Genomic DNA, 13,802 nt, shown 5'->3' with positions numbered 1-13,802 from the left:
ATCACTTTAGAAAACTGAGAGTCACTTTTTACTGCTATCAACATGTTCACTTCCATGTGTGATAACATATTTGCATCAACTTCTGCAAATCTACTGTGGAACATATTTCCTTACCCTCCACAAAAAAAAAAAAAAAAAGAAAAGAAAAGAAAAGAAAAAAGAAATCTGGTCCCAAATTTGGCCTCTTCCATCAATGGTATATGCATCCTCCAAGTTCCACAGTTTAGAAGCGTTTATCAACTTTGACTTTTTAGTCTAAGTTAATCACTGGGTTGATTTACTACTATTTAGAATAATTCTTTATAGAAATCCTAGGAATCCCAGGACCTTTTGGAAAGAGAAAGTACTTAACTCTAAAGGAGATAATTCATTATGGTGATTATAAGGAAGACTGATACAAGAGAGACTTTGGTTTGAATTCTGTAGTACTTTATGCTGCAAGAACATAGGCATATTGCTTAACCTTTCTAAACCTATGTCTTTCTTGCCAATATGAATTTATTTTTTCAACAAATATTGTTGGGAACCTTGTAAGTTTCATTGTTGTACTAGAATCTTGTATGCTGTGTTGGACAACATCTTTTCACTCCTGGGGAATATAGAGGAGTGCTTCATTGTGATGAAAGATAAGGTAATATGTTTTAAACACTTGGCACAAAGAAAATGTTCTGAAAATATTCATTACTTTTCTCCCCTAGAGTCTATTTTCTGGCCCTTGGCTAACATATCATGTTTCTTTGGACACCTTGGTCTGTTTGTTTGCTTTTTTTCCCTTTTCTCATTAAAGCTGTCATACATAACTCATTCTGCCTCCTTGGCTTCCCCAGCAAAATGAACTGCAAAGTGGGCTACTTTTCCTTATGTTCTCTGATTCTTGTTTTTCTCTGAGAATATATGATCTCTTTCATTTTATTTTATTTTATTTTATTTTATCTTGGAGAGACATTGACAAACCTTATTTAGTAACGTGGTATGGTCAAACTTACAAGATAGTATTTTTGTGATCATTTTTTGTTTGTTTGTTTCAATATGCATGATGAGAGAAGCAGGTAAAAAAATGTCTCCTAGTTTTCCTTCTTGGCTGACTGGTTGGGAATAGGGGTGTCACCAACTGAGTTTGATATAGGAGAAAGAGAAGGGAAAGAGAAAATAATCGTCCACTTATTTGGAAATGGTACCTTTGAGGTTCTTATGAAACTTTTAGATGAAAAGTTGAACAGAAATTCAGATAAAGAAATATGAAGCTTGGGAGAGAAGTCTGAGCTGGAAATAAAGTTTTGGGATGTATCAGCTTGAAGTTGGTATTCAAAACTATGGTCATAGATTAATGTGTTTTAAAATATTATACAGTATGCATTTATTTACTAGGCTTTGTGCTTAAAACTAGGAATAAAAATTTAAATAAAACTTATTTGCCCTGGCCCAAAGGAAGCTTATACTCTATCAAAGGACCAAAAAATCATGTAAATAAATATAAATTGGGAAATGTGATAAATTGTGTGTTGTGATAAGAAGAAATGCTTGATTCCCTTTAACTTGGATAAGATGACAGAAATCCAGTATAGTTGAGTATGGGTGGGGCAGGGACAGGTCACGTACAGCCTTGTGGACCACAGGAGAAATTTGGATTTCAGGCAAAAAGCAATGAGAATCATTGAAGTGTTTTTAGTTTTTAAGTCTTAAGTGGCATAGTGACTTATTAAAGACTGACATTTGTTCGTGTTATTATAGGGAAAATGTGTAGGCAAGGGGCAAGAAAATTGCCCTAACCTCATTTCTGAGCTCCAGAACCACATTTCCTGTGGGTGACTTATGGTAAACTCAGTAACCATGGGATAAGTGTATTATGTGGAAGGAATTGAGCTCAGATAATTTAAATTATTTAAGTGGCAAGTTATTGAGCTGACACAAAAATCCAGGACTTCTGAATTTTATTTCAGTGATTTGAATGAAATATGGATTGCCTTCTATTCTGTGAAAAATGTCCTGATTCCTGCACGTTTCAATATTTTCTGTTTATATTTCCACACCAACAAAACCTTCCTCCACCAGAGTAGGTCTGCTGGAATTTTCCAACACAATGATCAACTGCCAAAAGACATTCCTCATGAACTCAGGTCCTGTGTAGCAGACTGTTGCCAAAGATAAAGCTTGAACTTCAGCAGCAAGTCAAACCTTTCAGCAAGAATATTTCAGAATATGATTTTCAAAATGCACAATCATGAGTACTAATGATCCAAAGGTTGGGAGTGTAATTAATTACATGTACATTGATGGATATTGACATTAGCTGAAGCACATCAGTTCAGGGTGCAATAAACTGAGGTACAAAATCCTCAGCAATTTAAGTCAAAGGCCTTCATAGCCACAGAAATAATAACAATAAGACTTCTTCAAAGAGCTGTACACATACAAATATAATAATTGTAACAGATATAAACAGAATATTTAGTATGTTCTATCATTTTAAATATTTTATATGGATCTCTCTCAAATAGGTACTATTATCATCTCCATTTTATAGATTAAAAAAATACTGAGACACAGAGAGATCAAGTAATTTTCTAAAGGTTCACATAGCTTGAGAGTAGCACATCTATGATTTGAACTACAGCTGCCTGGGTTCTCTGTCTTTCTGTATGTAAAACAATACTGTTGAAATGTGATACTATACGTGGTGTTGGTCTTACTTATGTTTTAATTATTGTAAATTATTAAAATTCAGAACCACTAGACAGATTTAAATAGCTAGAGTTTACATTTTTAGTTTAACCGTCAGAACAAATTGTTTTATATTTATGTGTACAAAGATTTATAAGATGTAAGGGGTGATTGTAATCTGAGAGCATAAAACTCTATTTTTTAACTTCAAATACAGTTATGACTGTTGTTCTAAGTACTAAATAATCCCTTATCTTATAAAATGACTCTCGGTGTTCCAGGACACAAAATTATTATGTCCATATTGTCTACAATTTTAGATTGATCTCCTGTCATTACATTGTTGGCTTAGTTTATAATCAGTTGCATGAGTTAGCAAGTATGACAGCTGCTTGATTTGGTCTAGGGGAAAAAAACAACATTCAGATAAAACTCTACTAGTAAGAAAAAAATCAAATAGTATAATAAGCTTTTCACATCAAAAGGATATAAGGATCCTAAAGTACTGTAATGATTCAAATAGATACATTACCCATACATTAGAAATATTTTATTTGTAACTTCATTTAAATACATAAAGCAGATGTATCAAAAAGCTGTAGTAAGACCCCAAAGGGAAAATATTCAATTTGCTGCCTTGTTACTAAATCTGTGTGAATTTCCTAAAATGTGAGAAAATATACTTTAAATATTAGTTTGTACACATATTTTATTATATTAATAAATATTTTTTGAAGGCGGAAGTTTTTTTTATAGTATCTGAAAGGAGAATAGGAGCTTTTTTATGATGTATTATTTTATTTTACTATATTTAATTTTATCAATTCCATTTTATTAGAGAACATAATTGCTGACATTTAATGAATGTTTCCTTTTGGCTATTGCTTTACATGTACTAACTCATTTAATGTTCACAATAAGTTTATGAAATAGGTCTTACAGCTAAGTCATTATATAATGAGGAAACTAAGAAACAGAGAGACAAGCCAAATCTCCCAAATTTATACATTTAGCAAGTAGATAAGTTGAAATGTGAACCTAGGTTATTTGTTTCCTGAGAGATATTTTAATGACTACATTAAATGGAAAAAAAATGTATATTATATATATGTATGTATATATATATTTACATCCATCCATACTCAGGAGCTAATGGAAACTTGCTTTGGAGAGGTATTTAAGTTATACAAGGAGAACCCTATTTTAAACAATAAGCAAATATTTGTATGTAACGATGCTTTTATTACATTCTAGAATATGTACCCTAGCTACAGTATTTTATCTTTCCACTTTGAAGGAATTCTAATATATTCTAGTCAGTGAAAAATTCTGCAGGGTATATATGTTCTTCAGTTCTTATCTGTCCAGAGGCTGAGTTTATTAATAAAGGTTAACACACACCAATCTGTCAAAGTTAACTCTAGGGTGTAGATTTATTGAATGACAAAAGTGAGGGAGACTCTTTCATGATAATGTTTTTACCTTGTACCATTTATTCTCTCACAATACCATTTTGACTTCTGTAATTAAAACAGAAGAAAGGTAAAAAAAATTCCGAGCAGAGCCTATAGAGTACCACAGGTGGCAGTTTTATTTTATAGATAAGAACATGGATGCTGAGAAGGTCGGTAAAATAATCAGGATCATCTAACTCCAAAATCTACTCTTTCCATTAACTTGAAGTATTAAATGAAGAAAAGCAAGCAAGCAATATGAACTTAGAAATTCAGCCTTTGACTCTGTTAGCTGCCTAACTTGTGACAGAACTACGATTCCACCAGAAGTCTTGGCATAAGTTTTAAAAAGGCAAGAACTCGGTGATATTTACCTCTATCCTAACACAATGTCTGGCCCCTGGTTAGAACTCGGCAGTTATTGAATTTGAATGAAATAAAGAGAATATTTTAAATTATCTCCAAGGAAACAGTTCTTTCCCATGGACATATACTTAGAGATCTCTTGTTTCCATCTCACATTCTTAGATCAAGAATCAGACACTACTTTTAAAAAGGAGTAGGGCAATCAGTAGCCTGGTTGTTCACAACTCAGTTAATTTTCATAAACAGACAGACACATTTGAAACTGGCAGGAATGAACAGTGCCCTCCCATTCCCCTGTGGCACCTGGGATTCTTTTTATGAATTTCCAAAGCAGTCAGACATCTCAGAGTATTATTTTCATCTGCTTATTTTTCTCTCTTCCCATCTCTCCATTTATTTCCGTTGCTCATCCAAAAGTTACTATGAGAATAAAACTTTAATAAAAGAATGGGGATTATCATGAGGCATAAAATATTCTAGTTTCATTTCCCCATACTTGTAATCTGAGTATTGATAGTAACTGCAAGTGTCTGGCCTTAAGGCACAGTAATTCTTTCAATGTGATTTAACATCAGAACAATGTTTCATTTTTAAATAATTGCATATGGAAGGAAAGAAAATGTAATTTAAGTAAACAGGAAAACCCGCAATCCGTTAATAATGATCTTAAGAAATACTTTTAGCAGTCATGACAATTTGTACCCTAAAAGTAAATTTAAAACATAATAGTTTCATACCTTGTGTAAAAAAAACTTAAATTATACTATTTTTAAAGCTGCCTAAGCATCCTAATTTTCCTTTATCTTCCACTTTCCATACCCATTATCTTTGTATGCCTACAGTTTATGCTTAAAGAACCAAGCTATAGCCATAAAAATAGAATTGCATTTTTAGTAACTATTGCCATTATACCAAAAATACATTTCGATCTATAAGATTTCACAATTTCAGTACTCTTTCCCAATATCAAATGTCTTGAATTCACTACAACTGAGCAAGAGAATAGTTTTGCATTGCTTTTCTAATTAAAGTGCAGAAAGTTAACAGGTCTGGACATCTCTGCAAAATGAGTAAATGTGTACCCCTGTCCTGACATTTCCTTCAGAATTGATTTGAAAACACTAAATATATTTTATTTTGTAGAACCAGAGCACAAAAATACACCTAGTAATTGTTTTCCATTGATATTCCCTTGGTGAATTTGCATTTGTAGGATAAGAATTGACATTTATAATGCAGAGCCAGTCAAATTATAGAATTTGTAAACTGAAGCTCTTTATTTTTATTACTATAACCTTGCAAAGTGATTGGATGGTTTTGTACAGCCTATTTATTTATCTCATTTTAAAACTGATTAAAGAAATAACTTTGCCTATGGAACAGAAAAGGAGTTATTTCTTGAACAATTCCATTTAAAATACAATTGTTCGGAAACTTATTCTGACACTTTAGGACTAGGGCACCACTAAGAAATCAACTTGATATTAAATATTTTAACAGAAGACAGTCTAAATGCAACGGGTCAGGTCTGGTCAGTGGGAGGCCCCCCAGATTTGTGGTGAACTTGGGAACTTTTGACTTCACATAGGTGTTGAAAACATGAATAATGCCCTTATTATTGATTATATGCCAGGAGGAAAAAAGTCAGGGTAGTACATCTGTGGGAGTGAGATGAAGCAGTGGCATAGGTCAAACTGTGGATAAATGAAATATCAGTTCAGCAGTAATACACTCTCCCTTCCTAAGATTCGTTGTACAGACCAACACGGAGGAATATTGAAACCAGGGAAATTCACAAAGCATACATCTCTCAGCACTTTCTATAAAGTATAACTGATATATAGATAAAAGCAGGCTAAAAGGAACATGAAAGTCATGCACCCTTAACAGAAAGAGAAGTTTAAAAGATGAAGATAGAATGGGATACAAAAGTTGGTAAAGGATAATTCCATAAACTTTGCTTTGATGTTCTGTTTGCTGATGGTTTGTAGTGATTGGGGTTCTCTCTTTTTCTTTTCCTTTCTAAGAGAGTCAGATAGGGTGGGCCCCAAAAGATGGGACTAGAAAAAATTACTCCATTAAATAAATAAACACAAAATATACAGAATATAGGATTCTGGAGTGAGAATTTTTGGACTTCTATCCTAGGAACTTTCATTAGTTCCATTGACTAAAACATCTCCACAGAGTTGGTGACTCTCAATCTTTATCTTCAGGTTTGATATTTATTTTGAAATTAGACAAAACACCCTCAACATAATTTGGAGAAAATGCATTACTTTCCATCTTCTCTTTCTCTTGTCCTTCTATCTCTGATATTGGTGACACCATCTATTTGTTTGTCTAAGTCAGGACCATCAGTTGCTGTCCTTCAGTTTGTATTAATACTATTTACTCCCCATTATCCTCCACAACTACGGGAACAAAGGCCTATTCATGATACACCCATAACTTCTTCTTTCCTTCTTGATTGCTATCGCCACACTGGATGTCCTCATTGTCTCTATCACAGAGCATTGTGGTCATCTCCAAACCCATGTAGGAAATAAGTGTCAATGAAAAGGATAATGAGATTATGTCTCTAGTAAAGATAATTCATTAGAAAAATATTATCCTGCAATCGCACTCTTGGGCACATACCCGAAGAAAACTCTAATTTGAAAAGATACATGCACACCAATGTTCATAGAAGCACTACTTACAATAGCCAAGACATGGAAGCAACCTAAATGTCCACTGACAGGTGAATAGATAAAGAAGATATGGTATATGTATATAATGGCTTACAACTCAGCCATAAAAAATAATGAAATAATGCCTTTTGCAGCAACATGTATGGACCTAGAGATTATCATATTAAGTGAAGTAAGTCAGATAGAGAAAGACAAGTATCATGTGATATCACTTATATGTGGAATCTTAAACAATGATACAAATGAACTTGTTTGTAAAGCAGAAATAGACTCACAGACATAGAAAACAAACTTAGGGTTACCAAAGGGAAAGGGGGAGAGGGATAATTTGGGAATTTGGCACTAACAGATACACACTACTATATATAAAATAGATAAACAATAAGGACCTACAGTATAGCACAGGGAACTATATTCAATATCTTGTAATAACCTATAATTGAAAAGAAGCTGAAAACAATATACATATATATATATGAAAAACTGGATCACTTTGCTGTACACCTGCAACACTGTAAATCAACTATGCATCAATAAAAAAAGATAATTCTTTAGAACATAATCCTTCGTTCAGGGTGGAGAGGAGACTTGAGGGAAAGAGATGAAACAATAACTGGTTTCACCTGTCAGGTAATTCCCTTCACAACTTGAAATTCCTTTAGTTCAAACAGTGAAAGTGTTTTGTTGTTGCTGTTGTTGTTTATTTGCTTAATTTGATAAGTTACTAAGAATGATTTTATGTCTTATGACTTCAACCTAAGGATATTTAAGGTAGAAAATAATTCAGAATCCGATTATTGTTTATGCCATGGTCTCATGGAGGACATGTAGGTATCTTTTTTTGTGTGTGTGTGAAAAAAAAAGTAGCTTTTTATTTATTTTTTTAAAACTTTTTTGGAGTATAATTGCTTTACGATGGTGTGTTAGTTTCTGCTGTATAAAAAAGTGAATCAGTTATACATATACATATGTTCCCATATCTCTTCCCTCTTGCATCTCCCTCCCTCCTAACCTCCCTATCCCACCCCTCTAGGTTGTCACAAAGCACCGAGCTGATCTCCCTGTGCTATGTGACTGCTTCCCACTAGCTATCTATTTTACATTTGGTAATGTATATATGTCCATGCCACTCTCTCACTATGTCACAGCTAACCCTTCCCCTCCCCATATCCTCAAGTCCATTCTCTAGTAGGTCTGTGTCTTTATTCCTGTCTTACCCCTAGGTTCTTCATGACATTTTTTTTCTTAAATTCCGTATATATGTTAGCATACGGTATTTGTCTTTCTCTTTCTGACTTACTTCACTCTGTATGACAGACTCTAGGTCTATCCACCTCATTACAAATAGCTCAATTTCGTTTCTTTTTACGGCTGAGTAATATTCCATTGTATATATGTGCCACATCTTTATCCATTCATCCGATGATGGAAACTTACGTTGTTTCCATCTCCAGTCTATTGTAAATAGAGCTGCAATGAACATTTTGGTACATGACTCTTTTTGAATTATGGTTTTCTCAGGGTATATGCCCAGTATTGGGATTGCTGGGTCATATGGTAGTTCTATTTGTAGTTTTTTAAGGAACCTCCATACTGTTCTCCATCGTGGCTATACCAATTTACATTCCCACCAGCAGTGCAAGAGTGTTCCCTTTTCTCCACACTCTCTCCAGCATTTATTTTTTCTAGATTTTTTGATGATGGCCATTCTGACTGGTGTGAGATGATATCTCATTGTAGTTTTGATTTGCATTTCTCTAATGATTAATGACATTGAGCATTCTTTCATGTGTTTATTGGCAGTCTGTATATCTTCTTTGGAGAAATGTCTATTTAGGTCTTCTGCCCGTTTTTGGATTGGGTTTTTTGTTTTCTTGTTTTTGAGCTTCATGAGCTGCTTGGAAATTTTGGAGATTAATCCTTTGTCAGTTGCTTCATTTGCAAATATTTTTTTCCCATTCTGAAGGTTGTCTTTTGGTCTTGTTTATGGTTTCCCTTGCTGTGCAAAAGCTTTGAAGTTTCATTAGGTCCCATTTGTTTATTTTTATTTCCATTTCTCTAGGAGGTGGGTCAAAAAGAATCTTGATGTGAGTTATGTCATAGAGTGTTCTGCCTATGTTTATCTTTAAGAGTTTGATAGTTTCTGGTCTTACATTTAGGTCTTTAATCCATTTTGAGCTTATTTTTTTGTATGGTGGTAGGGAGTGATCTAATCTCATACTTTTACATGTACCTGTCCAGTTTTCCCAGCACCACTTATTGAAGAGGCTGTCCTTTCTCCACTGTACATTCCTGTCTCCTTTATCAAAGATAAGGTGACCATATGTGCATGTGTTTATCTCTGGGCTTTCTATCCTATTCCATTGATCTATCTTTCTGTTTTTGTGCCAGTGCCATACTGTCTTGATTGCTGTAGCTTTGTAGTATACTCTGAAGTCAGGGACACTGATTCCTTCAGCTCCATTTTTCATTCTCAAGTTTGCTTGGCTATTCGGGGTCTTTTGTGTTTCCATACAAATTGTGAATTTTTTTTGTTCTAAGTTCTGTGAAAAATGCCAGTGGTAGTTTGATAGGGATTGCATTGAATCTGTAGATTGCTTTGGGTAGTAGAGTCATTTTCACAATGTTGATTCTTCCAATCCAAGAACATGGTATATCTCTCCATCTATTTGTATCATCTTTAATTTCTTTCATCAGTGTCTTATAATTTTCCACATGTAGGTCTTTTATCTCCTTAGGTAGGTTTATTCCTAGATATTTTATTCTTTTTGTTGCAATGGTAAATGGGAGTGATTTCTTGATTTCACTTTCAGATTTTTCATCATTAGTGTATAGCAATGCAAGAGATTTCTGTGCATTAATTTTGTATCCTGCTACTTTACCAAATTCATTGATTAGCTCTAGTAGTTTTCTGGTAGCATCTTTAGGATTCTCTATGTATAGTATCATGTCATCTGCAAACAGTGACAGCTTTACTTCTTCTTTTCCGATATGGATTCCTTTTATTTCCTTTTCTTCTCTGATTGCTGCGGCTAAAACTTCCAAAACTATGTTGAATAAGAGTGGTGAGAGTGGGCAACCTTAACTTGTTCCTGATCTTAATGGAAATGCTTTCAATTTTTCACCATTGAGGACGATATTGGCTGTGGGTTTGTCATATATGACCTTTATTATGTTGAGGAAATTTCCCTGTATACCTACTTTCTGCAGGGTTTTTATCAGAAATGGGTGTTGAATTTTGTCGAAAGCTTTCTCTGCATCTATTGAGATGACCATATGGTTTTTCTCCTTCAATTTGTTTATATGGTGTATCACATTGATTGATTTCCGTATATTGAAGAATCCTTGCATTCCTGGAATAAACCCCACTTGATCATGGTGTATGATCCGTTTAATGTGCTGTTGGATTCTCTTTGCTAGTATTTTGTTGAGGATTTTTGCATCTATGTTCATCAGTGATATTGGCCTATAGTTTTCTTTCTTTGTGACATCCTTGTCTGTTCTTGGTATCAGGGTGATGTTGGCCTCATGGAATGAGTTTGGGAGTGTTCCTCCCTCTTGTATATTTTGGAAGAGTTTGAGAAGGATAGGTGTTAGCTCTTCTCTAAATGTTTGATAGAATTCGCCTGTGAAGCCATCTGGTCCTGAGCTTTTGTTTGTTGGAAGATTTTTAATCACAGTTTCAATTTCAGTGCTTGTGATTGGTCTCTTCATATTTTCTATTTCTTCCTGATTCAGTCTTGGCAGGTCATGCATTTCTAAGAATTTGTCCATTTCTTCTAGGTTGTCAATTTTATTGGCATAGAGTTGCTTGTAGTAATCTCTCATGATCTTTTGTATTTCTGCAGTGTTAGTTGTTACCTCTCCTTTTTCATTTCTAATTCTATTGATTTGAGCCTTCTCCCTTTTTTTCTTGATGAGTCTGGCTAATGGTTTATCAATTTTATTTATCTTCTCAAAGAACAAGCTTTTAGTTTTATTGATCTTTTCTATTGTTTCCTTCATTTCTTTTTCATTTATTTATGATCTGATCTTTATGATTTCTTTCCTTCTGCTAACTTTGGGTTTTTTTGTTCTTCTTTCTCTAATTGCTTTAGGTGCAAGGTTAGGTTGTTTATTCGAGATGTTTCCTGTTTCTTAAGGTAGGATTGTATTGCTATAAACTTCCTTCTTAGAAGAGCTTTTGTGGCATCCTATAGGTTTTGGGTCGTCGTGTCTCCATTGTCATTTGTTTCTAGGTATTTTTTGATATCCTCTTTGATTTCTTCAGTAATAACCTCGTTATTAAGTAGTGTATAGTTTGGCCTCCATGTGTTTGTATTTTTTACAGATCTTTTCCTGTAATTGATATCTAGTCTCATAGTGTTGTGGTCGGAAAAGATACTTGATAAAATTTCAATTTTCTTACATTTACCAAGACTTGTTTTGTGACCCAAGATATGATCTATCCTGGAGAATGTTCCATGAGCACTTGAGAAAAATGTGTATTCTGTTGTTTTAGGATGGAATGTCCTATAAATATCAATTAAGTCCATCTTGTTTAATGTATCATTTAAAGCTTGTGTTTCCTTATTTATTTTCATTTTGGATGATCTGTCCATTGGTGAAAGTGAGGTGTTAAAGTCCCCTACTATGAATATGTTACTGTCAATTTCCCCTTTTATGTCTGTTAGTATTTGCCTTATGTATTGAGGTGCTCCTATGCTGGGTGCATAAATATTTACAATTGTTATATCTTCTACTTGGATCGATCCCTTTATCATTATGTAGTGTCCTTCTTTGTCTCCTCTAATAGTCTTTATTTTAAAGTCTATTTTGTCTGATATGAGAATTGCTACTCCAGCTTTATTTTGGTTTCTATTTGCATGGAATATCTTTTTCCATCCCCTCACTTTCAGTATGTATGTGTCTCTAGGTTTGAACTGGGTCTCTTGTAGACAGCATATACATGGGTCTTGTTTTTGTATCTATTCAGCCAGTCTGTGTCTTTTGGTGGGAGCATTTAATCCATTTACCTTTAAGGTAATTATCAATATGTATGTTCCTATTCCCATTTTCTTGTTTTGGGTTTGTTATTGTAGGTCTTTTCCTTCTTTTGTGTTTCTTGCCTAGATAAAATCCTTTAGCATTTGTTGTAAAGCTGGTTTGGTGGTGTTGAACTGTCTCAACTTTTGCTTGTCTGTAAAGATTTTAATTTGTCTATCAAATCTGAATGAGATCTTTGCTGCGTAGAGTAATCTTGGTTGTAGGTTTGTCTCCTTCATCACTTTAAATATGTCCTGCCAGTCCCTTCTGGCTTGCAGAGTTTGTGCTGAAAGATCAGCTGTTAACCTTATGGGGGTTCCCTTGTGTGTTATTTGTTGTTTTTCCCTTGCTGCTTTTAATATGTTTTCTTTGTATTTAATTTTTGACAGTTTGATTAATATGTGTCTTGGCGTGTTTCTCCTTGGATTTATCCTGTATGGGACTCTCTGTGCTTCCTGGACTTGATTAACTTTTTCCTTTCCCATATTAAGGAAGTTTTCAACTATAATCTCTTCAAATATTTTCTCAGTCCCTTTCTTTTTCTCTTCTTCCTCTGGAACCCCTATGATTCGAATGTTGGTGCGTTTAATGTTATCTCAGAGGTCTCTGCGATTGTCCTCAGTTCTTTTCATTATTTTGTCTTTATTCTGCTCTGCAGTAGTTATTTCCACTATTTTATCTTCCAGGTCACTTATCCGTTCTTCTGCCTCAGTTATTCTGCTATTGTTCCCTTCTAGAGAATTTTTAATTTCATTTATTGTGTTGTTCATCACTGTTTGCTCTTTAGTTCTTATAGTTCCTTGTTAAACGTTTCTTGTATTTTCTCCATTCTGTTTCCAAGATTTTGGATCATCTTTACTATCATTATTCTGAATTCTTTTTCAGGTAGACTGCCTATTTCCTCTTTATTTGTTAGGTCTGGTGGGTTTTTATCTTGCTCCTTCATCTGCTGTGTGTTTTTCTGTCTTCTCATTTTGCTTATCTTACTGTGTTTGGGGTCTCCTTTTTGCATGCTGCAGGTTTGTAGTTCCCGTTGTGTTTGGTGTCTGTCCCCAGTGGCTAAGGTTGGCTCAGTGGGTTGCATAGGCTTCCTGGTGGAGGGGACTAGTGCCTGTGTTCTGGTGGATGAGGCTGGATCTTGCCTTTCTGTTGGGCAGGTCCACGTCTGGTGGTGTGTTTTGGGGTGTCTGTGGACTTATTATGATTTTAGGCAGCCTCTCTGCTAATTGGTGGGGTTGTGTTCCTGTCTTGCTAGTTGTTTGGCATAGAGTGTCCAGCACTGTAGCTTGCTGGTCGTTGAGTGAAGCTGGGTGCTGGTGTTGAGATAGAGATCTCTGGAGATTTTCGCCATTTGATATTACGTGGAGCTGGGAGGTCTCTTGTGGACCAGTGTCCTGAAGTTGGCTCTCTCACCTCAGAGGCACAGCAGTGACTCCTGGCTGCAGCACCAAGAGCCTTTCATCCACACGACTCAGAATAAAAGGGAGAAAAAGTAGAAAGAAAGAAAGAAAGAAAGAAAGAAAGAAAGGAAGGACGGAAGGAAGGAAGGAAAGAAGGAAGAGTATAAAATAAAATAAAATAAAATAAAGTTATTAAAATAAAA

Source organism: Delphinapterus leucas, chromosome 18, assembly GCF_059928025.1.
Source record: "Delphinapterus leucas isolate spDelLeu-1000000601 "Yukka" chromosome 18, BTC_Dleu_Yukka2, whole genome shotgun sequence".
NCBI lineage: Eukaryota > Metazoa > Chordata > Mammalia > Artiodactyla > Monodontidae > Delphinapterus > Delphinapterus leucas.
This window is presented reverse-complemented; position numbering follows the sequence as displayed.